Source organism: Peromyscus eremicus, chromosome 15, assembly GCF_949786415.1.
Source record: "Peromyscus eremicus chromosome 15, PerEre_H2_v1, whole genome shotgun sequence".
Lineage (NCBI taxonomy): Eukaryota > Metazoa > Chordata > Mammalia > Rodentia > Cricetidae > Peromyscus > Peromyscus eremicus.
The window spans coordinates 24599779-24625318 of record NC_081431.1 but is presented as its reverse complement, the minus strand read 5'-3'; the positions used below and the strand labels follow the sequence as shown (position 1 = coordinate 24625318).

At 44.7% G+C, this 25540-nt stretch overlaps 1 protein-coding gene and 1 long non-coding RNA gene across 2 annotated transcripts in view; both read right to left on the bottom strand.

Moving 5' to 3' along the window:
- Nucleotides 1-25540, bottom strand: part of LOC131925140 (carboxyl-terminal PDZ ligand of neuronal nitric oxide synthase protein) — a 294348-nt gene that overhangs the window by 122611 nt on the left and 146197 nt on the right. The gene's annotated exons all lie outside the window — the stretch shown is intronic.
- Nucleotides 12690-23828, bottom strand: LOC131925142 (uncharacterized). The gene is made up of 2 exons (XR_009383160.1): nucleotides 23329-23828; nucleotides 12690-13070 (listed from the first exon to the last, which is right to left on the bottom strand). It is a non-coding gene; the product is annotated as an uncharacterized LOC131925142 (long non-coding RNA).

Sequence of the window (25540 nt, the reverse complement as noted above, 5' to 3'; positions counted from 1 at the left end):
GATGTCTGGTTCAAGGTGATAGGCACAGAGACCAGTGACAAAGCTCAGTGGGTAAAGGCACTTGCTATCAACCCTGAGGATCTGAGTTTAATTTCTGAGACTCACATGGTAGGAGGGAGTTGACTCCTATAAGTTACCTTATAATTTCCACATGTGTACTGTATACAACACACACACACACACACACACACACACACACACACACACACACTCTCTAAATGTAAAAGAAAATGCTTTAAAAAAAAGAAGATATGGCAAAAAAGAAAACTAAGTTCTTGGCATTTTAAGTTTCAGACTAAATTCATAAGGGACTCTAAGAACTCATGAAAAATGACTTTGGTATCATTAACCATTCCATTCATTAAAAAAATATACATTTATTTTATTTTATGTGCATGCCTTGAGTGCATATGTGTGCACCCCATGTATGCAGGAGTCCACAGAGGTCAGAAGGGTCATCAGATCAAATCTCCTGGAACTGGAATTATAGATAGTTGTTAGCCACAGGGCTTGTGAGAACCAACCCATCTCTCTGGTCCCAGCCCTCCATTCTGAAGCAGGCAGGAGACCCTGCTACTCCATCAAGCCATACATTTATGTGTGCCTGTGCACATTTGTGGGTGTATTCATAAGAAGGGGAGTAACAATTTGTATCTAAAACAGGAAGAAGGCAAGTGAATGGGCAGGAGGAAGAGCTGATGTGTCCATGGAAGGTGAGTCATTCTGGAGCTCAAGGACAGTTTATTTATAGAGGAAACACTACATTAAATAAGGTTCACAACAGTGTAGTTTTGGCCAACAACTGGGAATCTCAAGGACTTGGGAGCAGCTAGGACTTGCAAAGACCTTGGAAGGGGAGTGAAACCCATTAGAAGATTAAATTCAACTCAGCAGCCAAAGCAAAGCAAACAGCTGCAGGAAAGCTTGGTAGGTATACCAGATGGCAGAAGAACGGAATCCTCACTCAGATGCACTGCCATGTGCCAGTGTGCCTTCATGGGCTGGACTGGGTAGATGATGTTTTGTCTGTCTCATCACTGCTCCTTCCACTTACCCAATTCCTTCCCATCTCTTCCTTCCATAACATCTGGGTCTGCTTGCTCACAGAGAAAACAATCACAGGCATAGCTGTTGGGTTCTCCCACCCCACCCCACTGCAGCGTATCTCATGTGCACAGTGAGTTTACAATGCTACAGAAATCATTCTCCAAAGATTTCACTTGACCTTGCTTGTTTCAGGCCACTGAATACAGCACTCACCTTGACTGGGACTCCTTCCCTCCTCCATCAGCACCTTATACACAGCAATGGAAATTTAGGAGAGAGGAAATCAGAGAACACGGCTATGGAACACAGAGCAATTCCTCACCTGTTCCGTAAAAGCAATTACTGTCCATCAGGAAATAACTCACATCTGGACCATGTTCCCCACACTCTACCTCAGCCCCACAGGTCTCGGGGCATGAAACGGTTAGAAAAAGCCATCAGAGAAAAAGAAAACTGCCTGGGGAAGGGTCTGGGAAGCTGCCTGTTTGGGCAGACCCACATAGAACAGGAGAGGGGAGAAATCTGCAGTCCCTGGCTTCCTGTGAAAGAGCCATTGTCATCAAAGAAAGTTCTCAGAGGGGTTGGGGAGATGGTTCAGTCGGTAAAGTGGGTGACCACGAAAGCATGAGGACCTGTGTTCAATCCCAAGCACCCGTGTGAAAAGATGGGTGTGGTGGTATGACTCTGTAATCCCCACACTGGGGGTAGGGGGTGGGGACAGAGATAGGAGGATTCCTGGAGCTGGTTGGCCTCACCGAATCAGCAAGCCTCAGGTCCCAGTGAGCAAGCCTGCCTTAAAAATAAAGGCAGATGGCTCCTGAGGAAGAGCACTGGCGGTTCACTTCTGGCTCCACATACATATACCCACAAGAAAGGGAAGGGAGGGGGAGGAAAGGGAAGAGGAGAGGAAGGGAGAAGAAACAGAAAGCTCCCAGAACTGGTGTGGTGGAACACACCTATGACATCAACACTATGGAGGCTAAGGCCAGAGGATTACAAGTTCTAGGCCAGCCTAGACTATATAGAAAGACCCTGTCTCAAATGAAGATAAAAACAAAATCAGAAGGTGATCACTCTACTATATAAACCCTGTGTCCTAGCTTCATTTTTATTCATATAATAAAATACTCCAACCACAAAGCAACTTGGGAGAAAAAAGGTTTTGTTTTAGCTTACAACTCCAGGTCACCATCCATTATTGAGAAACGTCGAGGCAGGAACCTGAACTGATGGCTTGTCCACACAGCATTACCTCTGACCAAGGAACTCACTCCACAGCCAAAGAGGTACATCAGGAACCATGGAAGATATGGAGGATACTGTTGGCTGACCAATTCAGCTAGCTACAGTGTTCAGAACCACCTGCCTATGTATGGTGCTGCCCACACTGGGCAGAGCCCTCCTACACCAATTAACAGCAAAGATAATCCCCCACAGACATGTCCACAGACCAATCTGATCTAGGCATTTCCTCAATTAAGGCTTTCCTCTCAGATGACTCTAGGCTGTGAAAAATTGACAGTTAAAGCTAACCAGGAGATTTGGAATCCACCTCAAAATAAGATGTTCCTCAGGGTCATCTCTGAGGCTTGGACTTTAGATCTTCCTGACAAACACCAATTAGCCATCCTGATCCCACAGCCCTGAAGGAGATGCAAAGGTGTTAACAGATGAGCACAGTCTGCACTATTCCTTGAGTCCGACAGCTTTTTAAAGGGCCCCTTGAACAGCATTTGACAGCATCATAGAATGCTCACACTGAAATGGACCAGCCAAAGCCTCCATCAGCCATCGACTACCTGTGGGAGCCCTGGGAAGTTCGTTATACCCGCTAAGCCTCAGCCTCTTTATCTGCAAAAGTCCACATACACCACAAAGTGTATTGGTAAAACAGCGTGCTCTTTCCAGTTTATATGTGATCTATTCTCACAGCAAAACTGGCGATGTTCAATAAACGACAGCATATTATAAAATACTATAGTTTGTAACTGAGAGACTCCTTTCTTTATATGCACTCACTGGCCCAGTCCTCATGTAATACTAAACACTTCCATGTGCCCAGAAGGACTCATATTTCCCATCATGCCCAGCAGGGTGGCAGCACAGTACACCTGTCAGCTCCTCCTCTGGAGCCCAAGTTTTCCAAGCTCTCTATCTCCCTATAACAGCCCTATGCTTTTCCCTTGACACATTCTCACCCTTGCTCCTCTCTAATGCCTTCTTGCAGCCCAATTCATACCCATCAGCCTCCAGAGAATAGGGTATGGTAATATTCACAACTCTCCACTTATTCATACCACCAGCATCTTATCCCAAGCTATTTGTGGGAAATTCCAGTCCTCTGGCCTGCTGTTACAGAAACAAACTAGCTTCCAATTACTGAGAGTACATTTAATGGGGACTCAATCTATAGACACTTACAAAGACCTACTATGGCCAAATTTTAGAGACAATGATACTGACATCTCTCTCTCTCTCTCTCTCTCTCTCTCTCTCACACACACACGCACACACACACACACACACACACACACACACACACACACACACACACACAGAAGGACTTATCAGAGCATTGGTGCAATGCTCATTGTTCACTGTACAGGTGAGAAGACCAAACTGTCTCAGTGGCCCAGATCCAGAATCTGACTTTTCCTCTTTGACTATTTTGTAGCTTCCAGAGGAGCTGGCATTGTCTCTCCAAGATGGTAATCATTGTTTCTTTGATACAAGATATGACTGATGACTTTTCACACTGTCTCTAGGCCGTTCATGCTATGAGAATCAACATGAGGTAACAGGGCTTTGACTGCAAGAGTTCCTGGGGTCGCATCCCATGGCTGTCAATAGTTTGTATAAACTATGGGGAACTCTTCCAAGTTCTAAGTCTTTGCTTCATATATAAAAGGCCTCGTTGACTACTACTCATCCTTTACTTCAAGGAAGGTGTCCCCAGGAGGTGAAATGCCCTGTCATACATACAAATACCACAGTCCCTTCTCCTGGAGAGCAAATCCAGGTCAAATGTTCATACTCATCTGCAATTATCCGATTATCACTCACTTTCCTTATCCCTGCCTTCATTTAGCATAGAAGCCAGGCCCATTTCCCCTCTCACTACTGAATCCCGAATTCTGACAGAGGACTGTGGTTTCAAATTAGAATGTGTTGAACAGTTGAGCAGATGAGCTCATGCCTGTGAAAGTGATCTGTAGTACATGAGGCACACTGGAAATGTTGATGGTTCTTATTTGGTGTGGATGGTGAGAAGTAATCCTCTTAACTGCTGGAAACCATTCTGCTTCCATTCAAGTAACAAACTGCTCCGTTTGAAGGACTCTCCAAGGAAAGGGACTCTGACAAGTTGCCCCACAGTGCCCTATTTCAGGATTCTCTCATGACCATGCCAAAGCTCCCAGCTCATCTGTGTTCAGATAGAATTTTTTTTTATTCTGATCCATAGATGGTCACTGTGGGAGGCTGGATTGAGTCACATGAATATCCAAAAGAATGAGATGTCTATTGGCTAAATCGGCAGGGAATCCGGTGCTGGACCAGGGAAAGTGCATTCCAACCATGAGCAAGTTGAAGAAAAGCACCCTGGGTCCCTCCGTCCCCCACTTCTGGTTAAATCCAACTCTATATCTGAAATGCTGTGCACATCAGGAGCCAAAGGAAACTGTAGTGGCCAAAGCCCGGGAGAGCTTGCTCCCCCATGCTGATCCATTCAAGGAAACAAAGCCCTTCCAAGTTGCACTGAGCTGGTCTGGAGATGGAAGGCCTTTATGCAGGTTTCCAAGGAGATGAGTCAGATGTTGTTACCATAGAAACTATTGCTACCATTTATTGTCCATCATGCCCTGACAGTAAGGGAAAGGAGGGCACTATGTTTTGATGGAGAAGGGAACAAGAAGAGTTGCATTTAAGTCAAGCTGAAGAAGCATATTGAGATAGGTTCCTGAAGACTTCAATGGCGTCAATAACAAAATGTCTAATTTCCAAAGCAAATGAATTAGAGACATGAGTGTTGATGGTTTGTTGTTATTTGTATTGGTGGAGTTGGGGTGAATAAAGCAGCATATGAGAATGACCTCTGCCCATCTGTTGCCCTGTCAACAAGACCCTTTAGCAAAAGCACTAGAGTGTGAGACTCATAAACATGGCCTGCACCACACAACCCATGGAAGCTTCAGGATTATAAGGAAACTGAGGTAAGCTGTCTGCCTAATCCTGTCCTTGCTGGAAGCTTGTTTCTGGTAAAAAGAGGAGCACTTTTAGAAGTCCCTTTCATTGTTGCTACTACCAGTACTTTAGATGTAGTATTACCCGGTAGTAGCAACAATCAAAGGGACTTCCAGGGCTGGGGAGGTGGCACAATGGGTAAAAACACTTGCTGTGTAAGCAAGAAGACCCGAGTTTGAATCCCCAGCCCCAACATAAAAAGCCAGACACTGTTACACATGCCTGTAACCCTACCTTTAAGGGGCAGAGACAGGTGAGCTTGATGGTCAGATAGCCTAGCCAACATACCAAGTTTCTGGTTCAGTGAAAGACCTTGTCTCAAGTCAATGACGTGGAGAGTAGTAGAGGAACATACCCAGCATTCTGCCCTGGCTTCTACATGATCATACAGGAGCACTCACACCCACACACTCAGTGCACACAGTATGAACACAACCAACTCACACATACCTTCCACATAACACCAAAACAAACTTCCTTTCAGATTTTTCTCATCTTTCCTAAAGACAACCTTGACATTCACGTTATGGCACCTGCACTCACAAAGCTGCCTGGAGGGACCTGCAGTCCTCATGGTCTGTTCCAGGAGAGGTTACTCAACCCTGGGCACCCCAGGAGCCAGACAAAGCAAGCATTCAGGTGCCCCTGGATAGAGCAAGGAAAGGAAAACACGGTTTAGTCCCTCTGGTTCCTTATTTATGTTTTTCTTTCAAATAACACTGCTGGGCATTGTTGGGATCCTCGCAGATCAGAAGAGTCTGTCTCGAGGGATCAGATCAGAGGGATAAAGGAAGAAAGAGGCAGGGAGAGACAGTGCCTTTCCAGACATGGGACTGGTGACACTGACTAATTTGAGATGCCAGGAAGGCAGGAACTAGGACAATTCAAAACATCAGGAGTTGTAGCCCCCATGCGCATGCCCCTTCTGATAACCACCAGATAGCCAGCAGAAGCCCCACTCACATATTTAAAGGGAGCTGCTGAGGGACAGTAGCAAAGGGAGCTAATGACCTTGCCCCCAGAGAGCTGATATTCGTATTCTAATCCAGCTTTAAGTAGACTTCCCACAAGAGGACTTCTAGAGATCGACAAAGTCCTCAGTCCCACAATTTTGCCTAGCCTTAAGATGGGCATCACTCCTTCTCGAAGCTTGTGTACCTCCTCTCCATGAAGGACAAACTAACCGCACCTCCTCTCCATGAAGGACAAACTTACCACGCTCCTTCCTGTCCAGATGTCCCCTGACACAGTGCGGAAAGAGAGAAAGAGGATGGAATTGAGCAGGCTTCTCACAAGAGTTTTGAAATAAGTTCAAGAGATCCAGTAAGTAGTTTTCCCAGTCACAGAGGCAAGTAACATGAGAGTCCAGGCCAAATAAAGCTGCCGTGAACACTCATGTATGGGCCTCGGCATAAATATCTGCTTTAATTTTTCATAGTAGATACCTAGGAGTGTGAAGATCGGATCATATCGGAGGTGTATGTTTGACATTGTAAGGGACTGCCAAAAAATGGCTCTTCTGATTTGCATTTCCATCACTGTGGTGGTTTGAAAGAAAATGGTCCCCAAAGAGAGTGACACTATTAGGAGGTGTGGCATTTTAGAGAAAGTATGTCACTGTAGGAGTGGGCTTTGAGGTCTCATATACACTTAAGCCACTTCCAGTGACTCAGTTCACTTCCTGTTGCCTTTGGATCAAGATGTAGAATTCTCCAGCACCATGTCTGCCTGCATGCCTCCATACTCCCAGCCACCATGCTCCCCGTTATGATGATAATGGACAGAACCTCTGAAACTGTAACCTGCCACCTCAGTTAAAATGCTTTCCTTTGTAAGAGTTGCAGTGGTTATGGTGTCTTTTCACAGCAACAGACACCCTAAGTAAGATAGAGAGCATTCCAGTTCCTTGGTATCTTCAGTGACCCTCACTGCAGAATTATTATACTTAGAGCATATTATACTATAATTAACATACAACTGTATACTAATCTCATCCCTAATTGTACCACAAAGACTGGGACAGGGAGAATGATAATTTTCCTAGTAGTTCTAAACAAAAACCATACTAACACCCAACCTCCCCTGCACACTGCTTGTCTCTTTAGAAAGAATTCTAGCCACATGATCATCTGGCCTGATGCCTTCAGGACGGATCAATAATGACCAATGGCACATTTACTTCTCTAGTGTTTATTTTAATACTGGTATAAATAAAAGGAGCAAGTGGTTGGAATCATACATGTTCTTTTAAGACTTTCATTTTTTAAGAAAAACACAAACCTTGGTCCCGTATTATCCATCACCAGTAAATAGTCCAACAGGGAGACTCAGAGAAAGGGATTGCCAATTCTTCTGCCAAAGAAAATGTCTATTTTAATGACATTCTGACACACCTCCAAATCAAGCTGGTATTTTGGCCCAAACAGATGTTCCCGGTCTGACCCATTTCTCTACCAAACCTGACTAGTTGGTGGGATTTCAAAGTAATGTCACAAAGGCAGCTTCTGGTGGGCCCTGGTCTGCTTCCTGCCTTCTCCTTCACTGGTGAAGCTGCCATCAACTTCCATGTATGCCTCTCTGTACAGACATATGCTTTCATTTGTCTCAGGTAATGGCTGGATCTTATGGTAAGTGAATGCTTAACATTTAAGGGACTGTTAAATCATTGGTTAAAGTAGCCATCCCACTGTGTATTTCCACCGGCAAGGCATGAAAATCCCACCACATCCCCCAATATTCTCATCTACACCTGATACAGTCGGGTTTTTTAATCATTAGCCATCTTATAGTTATGGGTCATACCTTATTGATTTCCATTTTTCTTATTACTAATGACACTGAACTCTGTGGCAAGTGTTCATTGGTCATCTCTGTAACTTCTCTGGTAAAGTGTCTTTTCAAAACATTTGTCTGCCTTAAAAAAAACTGTTTTCTTTGTGCAGGTGTGTGCATGTTTTGTGAGGGGTGTGTGTGTGTGTGTGTGTGTGTGTGTGTGTGTGTGCGCGCGCGCGCGCGTAACTACATGGAGGCCGGAAGTCATCCTTGAGTGTTGACCCTCAGGTACTGTTTACTTTGGGTTTTTGTTTGTTTGGTTGGTTGGGTTTTTTTTTTTTTTTTCCCCCGAGGCACCATCCTGGGACCTGGTGCTCACCAATTAGGCTGGGCTGGCTGGTCAGGGAGGCCCTGGGATCCTCCTGACTTCCTCTCCTCAGCACTGGGATTGCAAGTGTGTAAGACCACACCCAGTTTTTCACCCGGGTCTTGGGGATCAAGCTCAAGTCTTCCTGCTTGTACACAGGCGCTTTATTGACTGAGGCATCTCCCCAATCCTTTGTTCACTTTCAAAATCACTTTCTTAAGTATCATGTGTATTTTAGAGACTAATCCATAAGACAAATATCTATAGTAATTACCTACCTTATATTAAAACCTAAGCATCCTACTGGTCTCTCCTCCTTCATCCCACCTCTATCTTCTGCCCCATCAAAGCAGAACCACAATCGTATCGCTTAAAAGAAGTAAAGCAACAGGCAGATAGAGTCTTTCTGTGTCTCCTGTTGCCCTGCAATGAACAGCACCCAATTCCTCCTCTGCAGACCACAGGGAGCTAACTTACCTGTAAATCCTCCTTCAGTAGCAAAGATACACAATCCCCTGACTGTTTATTCAAAACTACACAAAGCTCTTAGACCAGTCATGAGGGTGTCCTTCAGTGACATGCTTAAGGAGTTTCACAAAATGTTCAACACAATAGCTCTGAGAATGCCATCAAAGTAGGTGACTCCAAGGACCCATCCGGGGGCCGTAAAATCCCTCCCGTCAGGCTTCTCCCATCTTCTGTTCCACACACACAGACACGAATTCAGGAGCAAATGTGACTGTCACAGCTGAGCAGGTGCAAACCCTTCCCGGCCTCACCAAGAACAGCTCTGTGAAAAGTGAAAGCATGCCAATGACGTGGTGTTTGAAAAGCCAGGTAGGGTTCTCAGAGGAAGGGGTTGCCTCGTGGCCAGACCTCAGTCAAAGGACAGGTTTCACTATAGACCAGGTAATGCGTGCCTTGAATCCTAATCAAGAGTCTGCCAAATTGCACCCCCTTTGAGAGGAAGGAGGTCCTTCAACAACACTGTAACAGCTGTTGCACAGGCTTAATGAGGTGGGGGAATGGCTCCTGCGGGTCCCTGAGAGGAGGAACAGCCAGCTAACATCTTGGACAGTCCACGAGTAAGGTTCTTTCATTTCAAAAATAACTGAAAATTAAAAATTCTCATGAAAAAAATAGTCACCAGGAATGCCCTGCCTCTTGGAAGTGATCCTCCCAGCTGCCCTGGGATGGCTATTCCTAGGGAAAGCCTCGTGACTTCTGCCTGAGTTGATGGAGCAAGCCAGGGAGAAGGCCAGCCTTTGGTGAGGATGAAGGGATTTTGCTCCTCAGAGAAGACTGGTCTGAAAGGAGAGGACACCGTTTTCCTGCAAGGTGAGGGTCTACAACTCATCAGCGCCTTCTCCCTTCCCCGGTTCTCTCCTGTGAGGACAAGGAAGGCACCCATTCACATGTTTCCAGGAAATCAAAGGCAATGTCTACACAGGCTCTTCTACACAGGCTCTGGAAGTGAATGCTGTAGTGTTTGAGCAGAAGTGTTCTTTCCGTGCGACCCTATTCCCACTGTCCCTCACACTCCCACTTGCTTCTCAGAGGAGCTGGCTTTTCTCCTCTGACAATGGACCACTCACCCTTCTTACCTACCTAGCCCCTTGCTCACCACAGTCGCCGCATGGGTCCCCCCTGAAGCAAAGCTACTGCAGACTTTTGAAAAGGTTTAACCCATTGAGATACCAGGTCTAAATCAAGAGCGAGATTCATTACCAGCTTCCAGACTGAGTGCAGTGGGCTCCATGACAGACACAGAAACTTCCTGTTTAATCGGATTTCTGTTTTGCCCAATGCATGCGTGGGTAGGTAGGCAGGGGTGCCCAGGAGGGTCGGGGTGTGGAGCCTAGAACAGTACAAAAAAAATCAATTTTTCTCCTTCAGAGAGTTCTCCTTTCACTTTTCCCTTTCTGCTTTTTCCTGCCTCCTCCCTCCTGAAGACCAATTTAAAAAAAGTGGGGAAGCATGCTCAGAGCTCAGCTGGAAGACTCAAGCAATTCTCTCAAAATTTGAGTCATTTCTCTACTGAGTCCCATAAGTTGCTGTTCCCTTCAAATCATGGAGCTGAGATATATATATATATATATATATATATATATATATATATATATATATATATATATATTGTGTGTGTGTGTGTGTGTGTGTGTGTATGTGTGAACATGTGTACATGTGTATTTGTTACTGAGGACAGCTCCTAAGGCCTCATGCATGTTAGGCTAAGCAAGTACTCTACCACTGAGCTCTATCCATGGCCATTCTTTTTCCTTCTTCTTTTAAGGCCCCAGCTTTCCAACTATAATTTCCATATAACTCATGGCATTCTAGAATCTAAGCTCCATTTTATTTTGCTCACACTTGTGGGCTGGAAATGTGGAGAGGCTTGGCTGGGCAGTTCGTGCTTGGGGTCATCACACAATCACAGTATGCTGCTGGCTGTAAGTCACAGTAAGGCTGTACCATTTGAAGGCTTGACTCAGCTGGCTGTCCAGGATGGCTCACTCACAAGCTAGCGGATGATTCTGGCTGTCAACAGAGGCCCAGCTGGAGTTGCCGCCAGCATGCTGGCACATGGCCTCCCCAGCATGTCTGGATCCGGCCAATCAATTTCTTAGCAGCTAGTATGCCTCAGAGAGAGCAGTGGAAGCCTGGCCATGACAGTTAGCCTCAGAAACCACATCCTTGAATTCTGTTGGCTGTAAGCAAGGCACAAAGGTCAGCCTGTATTGAAGGGGAGTAGTCAGAGACTTCACCTTCAATGAGATGGGTGTCAAAAAACTCACATATTTAAAAATTTTCACACTGGCCTGTTTTCAACGTTTTAAAAGTCCTCACCTACTTGAGGTTAGGAAATCTGTTTGTTACTATCACTCTGAAGTCTAGCTGAGTTTCCATACATACTAGACATGCAACAAATAGATTTTACTGTTGTTTTTTGCTTGATTTTTTTGAGACAGGATCTCATGTGGTCCAGGCTGGTCTCAAACTCATTATGCAGCCAAGAGTGACTTTGAAGTCCTGATACTTCTGCCTCTACCTCTTAAGTGCTTCCAGGTACTGCTCATAGGACTGAAAGATAGGAATTCCAGACCTCTCAACCAGGCAAGCACCGTGTCTCAACATATCTGTACTGAGCACACACTGATCCAGGAAGGAGACCTGACCACACACTGAGTCAGTGTGGCCCTGCATTTGGGAAGTGGGAAGTAAATGTAGCGTATTAAGGAGTGACAATAAAGCCATCAGAAGATTCATCTGTACTGCTAAAGGCATGGCTCAATTAGTGTGTCTGGGGCAAGGCAGGCAAGTAGATATGGTAGCAGGATGCAACACTGTCTGGAGAGGCACCAGAATATGGGCTAGGAGCTCTGGGCTTTCTGTGTCTTGGCTCTACATAGATGTCCTCAAGTGTTAGCTAGCAATATGGAGGGCTTCCTAATTCTTGGACTTACTTTGAGAATAAAACATGGCAGACAGAAATGAACATAATGTGAAAGCAAAACACTCCAGATGTTGCCCCTTCCTCTGGATCTGCATTTTTTACTAGGATCCTCTCCTGCTGTTCTCAGCCTTCACAATGGCCTCTGCTACTCCATTTTTCTCAACTAGGGGAGTATGACGCCACCAGGTACATTCCCAGGTCACCTGGGGTCAATGAACACATTATGAATGTTCTTGGGTCTTTATGACCCAACACAGCCCTTGGCACACTGCAGACTTAATGAAGACTTGCTTCCTTGAATATAACCTGTGTTGGTGCATGTGCACACACACACGTTCACTCTTACCATCTTCAGGGGATCAAACCACTGGAAAAACAAATTCTTTTATTTAACAGCAACCAAAGGGTGGCATTATTACATGTAAATTTTTTCATTATGCTCACGAAATGGGGCTTCAAAGCACTGGCTGGTACAGTCCACTGAATTCTAAGAATATTTGACATGTTGAAATCTAATCCAACCCAGCACTGGGGGAAAAAAAAGGAGAATTGTACTAAGATAATGTGATCTGTCAATCAGATGGTTACTTCCTAGATACATTCCTCAGATGAGCCTCCTCCACAGATCATCCTAGAGGCCCCGGCCCACACCAGGGGGCCACTCACGCCTGACTTGGCTTCAGCTATTTTCTTATAGTAAAATACTTTTTTATCAACACAATCATGACCGATAAAAACTGGCACATTAACCAAAGCAGATGTTAAAGCAAGGAGTCATTGAAAATATGAGCACACCTCAAACACTACTAGAAAGCAGGAAAACGTACATTTATTCACCGCAATGATGATTTAGGTTGGACGTCTTCCCTGCAGGTGGAGGTCCACAGACTAACTTCCCGCAATACTCCTGCACAAACAGCATGCTGGCTCCGCCTCTGAGTCTTACATCCTTCCCAGTGAATTAAGAGCTAAAAGGCATTTGCTAATAAGTAATCCGAGTACAGAGCCACTCATGGTTTTCAGTTTCCCTCCAGCTTTTATGGCTATTTTCTTCATTCCTAATTCATGAACTAATTGGCAACTTCTTTTGCAGCGATTCACTTTTACCAACTGGGTTCCAAACTTTCAACTTGGTTTCGTAAAGGCAGCAAATAGAGGAGAGTCCACATGAAGCTTCTAGAAGAGTGCCTAGTATATAGAGAGTGATCAGTGAAGGTTAGCTACCATGCTCACTCATGTGCCACTCATACAAAGTAATTGTTCAATTACATGTATGTAAATACAATTTGACTGAGACAAACAGGGTGAGGAACTCACCATTGGCCCTTGGTATACCCTAAGCCCAAAAGGGAAGCAGGAAGCTTCTGGAGGAACATAATGAACAGTAGCCCCAGCATACAGCAGCATGCATTGTTATGTAGGTTCATACAAGGAATGGAGACAACCAAGTTAGGTGGAGGTCACTTTAGAAGAATGTCCTTGCTGCCTCCCTAAGTCCTCCAGACCTCTTACCTACCTCCATCCTCACCTCCCCACTGTGGACTCCATTCCCACCAGGGCTGATGAATCAGGTAGCACAGCTTATGATCTGCCCAAAGGCACTCGAGAAAAGGGTAAGTCAGTCAGGAGTAAAATCTATCCTACATTCCTCTTCTTATCACACACCTGCACAAAAGGAGGCCACAACCTTCCCTAGCTCCCACAGCTGTCTTCCTTCCTCTTCTCTCTGTATTCACTCAAGCCTACACCCTAAACCAGCAGTTCTCAACCTGTGGGTTTTGATCCTTGAGGGGGGTGTCAAATGACCCTTTCATCAGAAAACACAGATATTAACATTACGATTCATTCATAACAGTGGCAAAATTACAGTTATGAAGTAGCAATGGAAATAATTGCATGGTTGGGGGTCACCACAACATGAGTATTAAAGGGTCGCAGCATTAGGAAGGTTGAGGACCACTGCTCTAAACAGAACACAGCTAAGCAGATCTATTAGACTGTGTACTGCAGTATGCTGTAGGTGACACATTTGTTAAAAACAATAGTCAAGAAAAAAACGTCTTCATTGAAAACAGCAGCTTGCACAGGGAGATTCGTTTTTCTTTCAGGGCTGGCCCACTATACCCATGGTTCTACCCCCAAGCCACCCTCCCCAAAGCCTACCTATGGCCTCACACTATACCTGTGCACCATGAGCCTCTCATTCCATCACCCACAGAAAGACTAAGAGACTGCAAAGGACTCACATCTCTCTTGTGTCCTCTAAAAAGGCCTCCTATTTCTAATAAAGACCAAAAATAACAGCAACAAAAGAGTCTTTTTTTGTAGAGTACACTTAACGTTTTCAAAATATTCAGGCAACAATTTCTTTGCAAAGTCTCCCTTGTGGTGATAAAGTATTGGCATGGAAGGTCTGTCCACTCAAGATTCCTTTTAGGAATAAAAGACTCATGTATGCCTTAATCCTTTAGACCTCATTTTCAGTCTTATCAATCAATTGACGATCTTCCGTGTTAACTTCAGGCACTGGTAATAGAGTTGATCCCACATCACAGGCAGGTTAAAAATCTAGTGCTGTGGTATCAGTTCAGTCTGAACCTCCAAGGCACGTATGTTAGAGGCTCAGTCCCCAGGGTGGCATTAGTAGGATGTGTGGGCACTTTTAAAAGGTGAAGCCTAATGGAAGGTCACTGCATCACTGGAGCCCCTGTAAGGGCTATAGGGTGACCTCTTTGGTAGTTCTTGCAAAGGGTTATCAAAAAGCCTGGACAAGTCTCCACCTAGTTGCTCTGGCTTCCTGATTGGCAGTGTGGCTGCTTGCTACTTCCTGTACAGGCTCTTGTCTGCTGCTGTCTGCCATGACGTGGTATACTGAGAGGGACTCCATCAGAACTGAACCAGTGCAGGTACCTTTGAGCCTCCAGAACGAGGAGCTAAACCAATCTCGCTTTATAAAGCTAGCCTCTCTCAGGTATTTCATTCCAGTAATGGCGAAACTGACTAATACTAATACGACCAGCACCCTCAACAAGCCAGTCCCCGAGCTAAAAACAGGACCCAGCAGTTCTTAATGCACAGTGGGGAAAGAGTGACAGAAAGCAGCTGACCGAAGGCCTGCGAGTGAGTAACTGAGTGACTGACTAGCACAGGACTGGAGACCAAACCTAAATCTTCTAACCTCTAACCCCAGCAGCTGCACGGCCTTTCCAAACTCCATTTTTACAGCCAAACAGTGTAACAGGAGTGCTGCTATCGGAAGACAATGTTACAGGACATCACATGCCCCCAGCACGATCTTCAGCCTTAAACTCTAATGAGAATTTACCCAATTAAAATCCCAACATCAATCTAGCCTAAGGGATGTTGGCTTTCAGCCCGAAGCTCTTGAAAACTCTTGACTCAGGAGTTCCTGCCACAAGGAAAGATTGGCGAGTCCTCTAAGGCAAAGGTGAGCTGGCCTCAGCAGTGAGTGGGGAGCAACCAGGTTTAAACCTCCACCCTCACCAGACTCCAAGATGAACTGCTGTGGAGGCTAGAAAGGCCCAGGTCTGACGGACAAGCTACCACCAAGATGAAATCATCTTGACTCTTGGGAAAGTGGTGATTTACCGAGATGAGGTTCTTCTGACCAGGAAGGGCAAGCACAAGGCAGTGAGACACACCCCCTGGGTGCGGCAGACATAAGCCTTTTCTTCGGAAGTAGACCGGTCTCAGTTATGGGTTCCATTTTATGTAGATTGCACTTCTGAACAAATAGAAACAGCATGCAGAACAGAGGAACAACATCCTCCCCCAAGGGCTGGGGAGCTTTTGTTTGTTTGTTTGTTTATTTATTTGTTTTTTCTACATAGCAAAGAAGCAAATATGGTAGCCTATAATCCCAGCCTTTGAAAGAGAAAGACCCTACCTTTTTTTTTTTTTTTAAAGGTGGGAAGCTGGGAAAAGGGCTCAGCAGCCAGATAAACCTGAGTTCCATCCCTGGGACCCATATAAACATGGAAGGTGTCCTCTGACCTCCATGTGCTCCATGGCATGTATGCCCCACCACACACCCATAAATAAACAAATACATACATTTTTAATAAGAAAGGGGACAATCTATAATGGGAAGCAAGATTAGGAGACAGAGACTGAAAAGATGAGAGAGGATCAAAGGGTAACCAGCTCTGACCCCCCACCAGAGATTAACGAGGGAACAGACGGGTATTTGCCCTTGTACTGGGCACACAGGAATGGAAAGCTATCCACTAGGAACTCCTTGGGTATCCTTGGGCACATTCTCAAGCTGTGTCCTTTGACCTTAAAAACATGAGTGGCAGGTTGTGAGGGACAATCCAGCTAACGCCTCCCTTAGGATTAAATGATGAGGTTTCCATAAGACACCTACTGTTGACACAAGCCCTTGTAAGGGGTCAATAGTACAGGCTTCTAAACTGGCAACCAAGGAAAATGTCCACACAGTGTCTGGAACATAGCAGGTACTCAGAACTATTGGTTGGCGGTAGAAACATGGGGGCTACACACAGGGAGTATGGGATGGATTAGTCTAATGCTGAGTTTCAAAGCACAAAGGAATTCAATAAAGAGGAAATCAGCAACAAAAGCAAAGACTTTGACAGTGACTGATTAATAAACACCTATGGAGTGGATAGATGAGACTCTAAATAATCAACCTGTATTTAACATTCGAAACATGACTCTATGCTGGGACGTGAAAACTGGCTCTGCTCCTCACCGACTCTCACAGGGCATCGGTGGCCTTAGTTTCTCAAAGGGATGGGCAAGAGGACCCCTAAGTCCCTTCCTGCTCTCAGATTCTGTATTTCTATGACTCACTCAGCAAACAGGAAAGGTATAACAATGTATCTAGATGATCATACCCATAGATTCCTAAGTGTTTGCAGGGGGTGTCTACATGAGTACATCATGAGTGGATGAGGCAGGCAAGTACTCTCTGCATATTAGCAGCCTGTGGACTAAAAGGTACAATGCCAAGAATTACTCACCATTACTTTTGTGTATGTGGATAACTACCCCTTGCCTCTAATCACACTGGCAAGCACATCAGCCTGATTTTAATTAAGCAAAGCGATGACTGCATCTGTCTGCCATCAAAGCTTTGATCTCCCTAGGGGGCATGTTTCTGCACTGTTGCCCACACTCCAAAGAGCCTGAAACACAAACCAGAGAGAGCGAGCCTTTGACAGTTCAGCCTTGACCAAACTCCGAGTAGCCCCTCTACAGGTGCGTGCAGCAGTGGGGGCCTGGGAAGGTACAGAAGCCACGGGGACTGCGGTAGAGAAGGGTGGTGGGCTTGTGCTGCAAAGCCCTGAACCCAGAGCCCAGGGATAATCTGCAAGAGCCATAAGCAAGTTCTATTCATTGCCACATGGTCCAGGGAAACCTTGACAGGGAGGCTGCTGTGGGGAAGTGACGAAGTTCAAATTCATGATCACAGAGTCAACCCTTCTAAAAGGGCAAAGTCTCAAAAGTGGCTCACCAGGAACTAGACATCATAACAGATGACAAATAATAGATAGATAGATAGATAGATGACAGATAGATAGATAGATAGATAGATAGATGACAGATAGATAGATAGATAACAGATAGATAGATAGATAGATAGATAGATAGATAGATAGATAGAGCAAGCCAAAGTTTAATAATAATAATAATAATAATAATCCCTTCTTCTCTACATCACATCTCTTCTTCCACATAGTAAGGGTTCCCAGAAGGAACCCTCAGGTTCAGTAAAAAGTGCTACCTGCATCTAAATGAACAGGTTGAGAGTGTTGTAAAAGACATACAGGAACTTGTGAGGATTTCACACAAGCAAGAAAAGATGGGCTGGAATCAGAATGGAGTTCTGCCTCCTCCTTTGCTACTGTCAAAACTGCAGCGTGTGGGACCCCAGAAGTAACATGGCTACAAACTCGGCATGCACTGTGGTTCAGCACAGGAGTGAGGCTGGGGGTGAGGGCAGGTGGTCCTTCCGTGGAGGAACACGCCCTGAGGTCTCTGGATGGGATCTGTGTGGGAGCTACATCCGTTCTTCCTACGATGGGAGGGAACCTTGGGGACTAGACTAGACACATGATGGAGAGCAGGGCAGTTCCATTAAAGAAGGCAGTGTTAGAAAGGACAGGGACGTAAGATGATGAAAGATTCAGAGAGAGGAACCAACAGGCCTCATTTGGAAGGGATTTAGAAAACAGAGGCCCTGGGCTACTTGGAGAAGATGCCAAAATGATTTGATAGCTTCACAGGATAAAAGTTCTATTAAAAAGACCTCTTGGAACACAGCTTTCACAGGGCCAGTCTCAGATCTAAAGAATGTTGGCTTTGAGCCTGATATGGAGCCACGGCCTGTAATCCGAGGACTTGACTGTCTGAGGCAAGAGGATTATAAGTTTGAGGCCAGCCTGGGCTACACAGTGAGACTCTGTCAAGAACAAACTGACGTTTGCTCTTGTCTCAGCACAGACACTGAAGTTTTGCTTCCTACAAAGAGCATCATAGCTTCCTACTCATGTTCCATCTTTAACTCCGTCTTCTTCCTGAGGACAACTCATGCCAGGACTCTGTACCTGACATTTCTCCAGTTCTGGATGTTGTTTCCTCAGATTACAGCTTTTCCTCATCTTCATCTACTGAAAAAAAAAAAAACCCTCAGTTTTCAAGGTCTGCTTCCCATGCCTCCTAGTGTGTGAATGAAGTGTGCTTCCCAGGCACTGGGTAGCTCCGTCGTACCCTGCCTTGGGTTCATGCTCTCTATACATAGTCCTTCCAATAGACTTGCATGCACTGAGGGTAGAGACCACCTGTTGTTCAGCTTCATAACTTTCCAACAGCAGACAGGAAGCCTCCCTCAATGGAGGTGATTAATACATGATGGACAGCTTAGTTCTTAAGGGCACAGACTCTGGAGACAGACTGAACACTGGAATCGTGTGTCAGCCTCCTACAGGCTGTGTGATCTTTAACAAGTTATCAACTCCCTGTGCTTTACTTCACCACATACATAGTAGGGGAAAATCACTGTATATGATGGGTTATCATGATGCTCATAGGATTTAATTCAGAACAAACACTTAGAACATGATGCTTCTTTAAAAAGTATACTCAGATTCAGTATTGGCTTGTTCTTTCAGCCTTCCTGGGACAAACTAGCAAGAAGATGAGGTATAAAATCAAAGCACAAGAGAAAATGTCACAAAATAAGCAAGCTCTCTTGCAGCTGTGTGCAGCCCTTCCCACTAAAGATCACAACATTCCCATCTTCAGCTTCCCCAAGGAAAACACAAAAGCATCTTTACTTTTTGTGAAAGAGAGGATAAAATGCTCTGTATAAAAGAGGTGAGATAAATCAGTTCTAATAACAGCCTTTTAATCCCCGATCCCCGAGGAAGACAGGAAATGAACAATACCAAGCATTCCGAACCTAGCCATCACCAAGCAACTTCCAGCAGGGGCTGAATAGGCCATCATCTTTTACCCACAAACCCAGAGATGAGGCTTCCTCCCATTTTAAGGGTCTTACTCATGACTTCAAAGTCAGAACAGCCAGCCTTTCCTTACGAACCTTTTCTCTTGAAGCAGTGGAGGCCCAAGGCACTGGACCTCTGAAGAAGCCTGTCTGCCTGGAGTCACAAGTAACAGCTGTGAACCAGGAGCAGGGACTTCATGGGAATTTAACTGTGGTCTCATAAGAGAAGATTTCAGACTACACAAGCCCAGCCAAGAGCACCACTTGTCGATGTGCTGATGTATTCCTCTTCTATCTTTTCACAACACTGAAATGTCTGGTCGGAGTTTTGTGTTGTTAAAATATTAACATTCTACTGTTTGCAATTCTGTATTCTGTGATTTAACATAAGCCTGTGTGTGTGTGTGTGTGTGTGTGTGTGTGTGTGTGTGTGTGTGTGTGTGATACACGTGTGAGCATTCCTACAGAGGTCAGAACACAGCTTCAGGTGTCGTTCCTTAGGCACCATCCATTTTTGTTTGTTTTGTTTTGAGATGGTATCTCTCTCATTGATCTGCTCTTGGCTAGGGTTGCAGGCCAGCAAGCTGAGGGATCCACCCACCTCTGCCTCCCCAGTGCTAGGATTACAAGGGATGTGATGTCACCACCCCCAGCTTTTCTCTTTTATTTCTTTTATTCTTTCTTTCTTTCTTTCTTTCTTTCTTTCTTTCTTTCTTTCTTTCTTTTATTCTTTCTTCCTTTCTTCTCTCTCTCTCCCTCTCTCTCTCTCTTTCCCCCTCCCTTTCTTTCTAAGGTAGATTCTAGGGCTCAAACTCAGGTCCTCACCAACTGACCTAAATGATGGTAAGGATCCAGGGGTAGAGGATTATAGGAAAAAACAGGCAAAACAGCAACCCAGGGCAACACACAACAGCAACCCAGCAAACAAACAGTGCTGCAAATCATATCCAATAGAAGATAAAATACAAAATGATAGACAATCAACCAACAGTAAAATGAACCTGACATTACAACCAGATAACAACACAAGACACACCGTGGATGAATATCCCTGATTAATATAGGTATAAAAATTCCCCATAAAATACAAAGAACACATGACAAAGACCCTTCGCCACAATCAAGTGGGCTTCATCCTGCAATGTAAGGATAGTTCAAGATAAGAAAAACTCATGACTATCATACTGGATGCAAGCACTAGACTCAAGGACAGGAATCATACAATCATCTCACCACCCTTCACAGTAAAAGCCCTGAAGAAACTTGGAGTACAGGGATACATCTCAACAGAACAAAGGCACAACCTGACAAACCTGTACCCAACATTATACTAAACAGAGGAAAATCTGAAAGCATTTCTCCAAAAGTCAGGGCTGAGAGGGGGTTGCCCATGCTCCCCTTTCTTATTCAATATACTGTTGGAAGTTTTAGCTAGAGCAATAAGGCAAGAGAAAAAGATAAAAGTGATAAAAATAGGAAAAAGACGTCAAACTATTCCTATTCTCACATAGTATAATCCTATACTTAAAAGATTTTTAAAGACTTTACCAGAAAACTCACAGATCTGACAAATATTCCCAGCAAAGCAGCAGAGTGCAAAATAACACAAATCAAGAGCTTCCTGACAAAGAAATCAAGAAAAACGTCACTTCACATTTTTAGCAAGAGGCAGAAGGCACTCTGTAGTGACAACTTGCAATCACTGCAGACCTGGAAGAAGCTTCTAGAAGACGGGAAGGCCTCCAATGCTAAGATGGAAAAACTAGCATTATGAAATGGCGATATTACTGAAAGCAATCTATAGATTCAATGCAATCCCCATCAAAATGCCAATGACAGTCTTCACAGAAATAGAAAAAGAATCCCGAAAATTCATATGGGAACACCAAAGACGCCAAAGAGTCAATAGCGGTCATTAGCAGAAAGAGCAGTACTGAAGGCATCACTGTTTCTGCCCTCCAATCACACTACAGAAGACCAAGTCACAAAGCAAACAGCCCTGGGCCACAGACAGGCACACCAACGGCGTCCAAGAAAGGGTCCAGAAGCTAGCCCACACTGTGACCATCATCTGATGTTGACAAAGGTGCCAAGAACATACAATGGAGAAAAGCCTTTTCAACAAACGGTGCTGGGAAAATTAGAGACCGACAACGCAGAAGAGGAAAACCTCAGCCACATCTCCCACTCTGTAAAAACATCAATTAAAAAGTGGATCAAAGACCTGAAACCTTGAAAGAGCTAAAGGAAAACATAAGGGAAATCCTTCGAGCCCACAGGCAAAGGCAAGGGCATTCTGAAAAGGAAGTAATAATATGAATAGACAAATGGAATTTCATGAGACCAAAAAGCTTCCGTACGGCGAAGGGCAAATTCACGGAATGGGAGAGAATCTTAGGTAACTGGAAATCAGAGAGTAGGTGGCTATCTGGAATGTATAATTCCAGACAATACATCCGAAAGGGAAGTAACTCAACCAGCAAGTGGACAAGTGAACTGAGTGGATAGTTCTCAAAAGAAAATATATAAATGGCTAATAAATGCATAGGGTAAAAAAAGGTGTGGTGGGGAACAGAGGCAGGAGGATTTCTGTGAGTTCTACATCAGCCTGGTCTGCATAGTAAGATCTTGCCTCAAAGTTTAAAAACAAAAAGTCAACATAATTAAAACTACACGGAATCTTCCACCTTACCCAGTCAGAACGATTATCATTAAGAGAAAGCAAGGTAAATGATAGTAAGGATCCAGGGGTAGAGGATTATGGAAGTGTAAACCAGTGCAGACATTGTGAAACACAGAATGGAGACTCCTCAAAAATCTAAAAACAGAACAACCATGTGACCCAGCTACGGTGCTCCCAGGAGTGGACCTGAAGGGTTCGAAGTCAGTGCACCACAGAGACTTTCTATCCACAACAGGAGAGAGACAATCACGACACTATCCACGTTGCCAAGAGATAGAGCCCGCCTGATGTGCACCAACTACATACAGATACAGGAGGGTTTTATTTGGCTGTAAACAAGGAGGAGATGATGTTACTTCCCAGAAACTGGATGGACATGGAGATCACCGTATGAAGTGAAGCAGGACTCAGACAGTCAAAGACTGTGTTTTCTCCCAAATGCAGACTCCAGAATTTAATGTTTGGTTTTTAGGGGAAAGAAGCAGTCTGTGGAGGGGGCAGGGGGGGACAAGAGAAAGTAACGAGACAAAAGAAGTGCATGTGTTTGCCCTTCCAATATATGACATAAAAGCAGAAAAGCTGCTATTTGCAGGGAGGGTGGGACCAGCAGGGGGTAGTAGAGGCAGCCAGAGAGTAATGCGGGAGATAAATACAATACTATACATTTATGAAAAGTAATACTTCTTAAAGTAAATCAGGAAATTACTCTTAGTGCCCTAATTAACTACGGGAAAATTTATGAAGAAAACATTTTTTTTTTTAAATGGAACATTTAAATTTTAATGTTTAAAATAAATGTTCCGTTTAAGATTTAAATGGAATCTCCAGGATTCCTTCCCTCCACTCCTGGTACCTTACTAACAACTGACTAACCAAGGCTTCCCTGGAATCTCACTCAGCAATTCCAGATGCAGTGTAATGCACACAACCTGTATACCCTTACACAGCCTGAGCCTGCTTCCCGTTCCCATGCTCACCCCTGCTTCCTTCCTGAACCACAGTCCAGCTGCAAACCCCCAATGACAATCCTAAACAAAGGAGCGGCACTGTTTCATCAGCCTCAGGATCCCAGCCCAGACTCCCACTCCCACCTTTAGTAAAGACAGGATTAAAATGTTGCCTCTCCTGGGAAATTGTTCGTGTTAGAATTTCCACGCTACATCTCTTAGTAGATTCCAGTTCCCTGCCCAAAGTCCTGTCCTGTCCTTGAACTTCTTGATTACAGATACGTTTCAAGTCTATGTGGGAGAATTGCAATTTATGGGGCTCACCGGAAGGTCTGTCTCATTGGTTTCCTTTTCTTCAGTTTGGTTGGATCCTCTCAAACAGCTGCTGGTGTTCGATATCTAATAAGCGTTGCATATGACAACCAGTAGCATCACTGTGAGGTCCTGAGTGATGCCATCTCCCTCCAGGGAAGACTTCTGTTTGCGCTAGGCAGGCAGGTGGGATGAGGGAAACAATCTCCATCTTTAGCTGACCAGAAGCCTACTTGATCTTGCTGAGGGCAACGTTATTTCTGGGTTGCCTTTATTCCCATGAGAGATATAAATATATTAGATAATAGGCATCAGTAGGGACATGAACTGTTTTCTCTATGATATTAAATATATACACTCTGTGATGTTAAGTGATAATTCTGAATGTTGAAGCTGCAGGTGATACATCATAGTGTATATGTGTGCTATGCATTTATTTACATGTATAGATATATATGTATTTTTTCTTAAATATCTTAAACATGTATTAGTTATTATTGTCCAGAATGCTTTTCTTCTGGAGCCTGCAACCAAAAGGGAATAGACATGAGTTCAGGCAGCACGAGGGCCTAGATATTCTCTCCTGCCCCTCTTGTCAGACAAACTGCTCTTTGGGAATTAAAAAAAAAAAAAAGTGAAGGCATAGAAGGTACACTGGAGGGAGAAGCCTTCTGAGATGCATGCACAGTCTGTCATCAAAGGTGATTAAAGAAGGAGAAGCTAAGAGCTCCCCGGGGGCAACACTAGCTTAGAAAGACAGAGCGTGCTAATGGGGGTATTTATCACTTGTTCCCTAACTAGCTGCTGAGCTTAGAAAGAAATGCAGCCCAGAGTCGGGATAGTGACTGAACCAGCCCACAGGGGAAAGTAAATACAAGCGGATCAGATCCGATGCTCATTTAGAACCAGAAGCAGATTAGCAAGTGTTTCGGATTTGGGGTTGTTTATATAGGCATTTACCAGTTAAACACCCCAAATCCACACATCTTAAATCTAAAGTGCCCTGAAACCAGAACCTTTCTTGGTATTGTGTTTCAGATTTGGGAGCATTTCAGAGCACTGCGGATTAGGGATGAACAATCTATATTTTGAAAATCTGGCATATAAAAGTTAGTAATAGCTTTGCTGGGTCTTCCTGGCATGCATGCGTCAGCTCAGTCAGGTAACTCAGTCTCCTGCTGCCTGCTTTACTACGTACACCTCCATTGCACTTTGGACAACTGGCAATGTCACACTTCCTGAAAAAGTGCTTCGCTTAGTATTTAGATCTCCAGGGCCTGTCACTAGAGCAGGTCCCAGGAAACAGTTCTTAACAAAATGCCTAAAATAAACAAAAATATATTTTTTTTGCCTTCGATTTCTCCATTTCTTCGACACCATTCCTTGCTTCTAAACAGAAAATACAATCTATTGGTTTAAATCATTTTTTAAATGATTTCTTTTTTAAAACACAATCCGAGCTATTAACACTTGATGAGTGGAGCAGAAGGGTCTCGGGAGCCTGTCCTATCCTGGAAAGTACCATTAGCAACAATCCAAGGATGGCAAAGAGGGAGGACACGGGGAGTTTGTACACCTCTGTGAATCCCGGTTCCTAAACCCCAACCCTTTTAAGTGAATAAGACCTCGGAGGTTTGCAAACTCCCACCTGTGACTTGGATTCTCCAGATCTAGGACAGAAGTAACAACACAGGGGACAACATTGGCTGCTTAGGAAACTCCTGCTAGCACTTCCATGGCCTCTGGAAAGGGGAACCTTCTTTAACCCGTGGTGGACAAAAAGCACTCCCAGGATAGTAACTACACAAACTATCTTAAGGAAGGGGCCCTGTGGGCAGGAAACTGAGGTTGTGGAGAGTAAATGAAGCCCTGAGATGGATGGAGGACGGGGGCACCTGCTGTGGTAGTGGGCGCCAGGTCAATGGAGCAGGAGCCCTGAGGAGAGGGTGAGAGAGGGAGAGACAGGACATACTCCCCCGTAAGTGCCCGTGGTTTGTGTTGACGACAGCACTCTGGGCCTTCGAGCAACCAAGATTCAGGGATAAGAAACTGGGCGGGGGGGTGATCTCACAGGGAAGCCCCTGGAGAGAGAGGACTAATGCATTTGCAGACATTTATACCACGGCAGGCTCAGGACTGGCCCTAAATTAGAGAGCAGGTGAGGCAGGGTGGGGTGGCCATATATCATTGGGAAGACAATCATTTCCAAGGGGAAAACTAACCA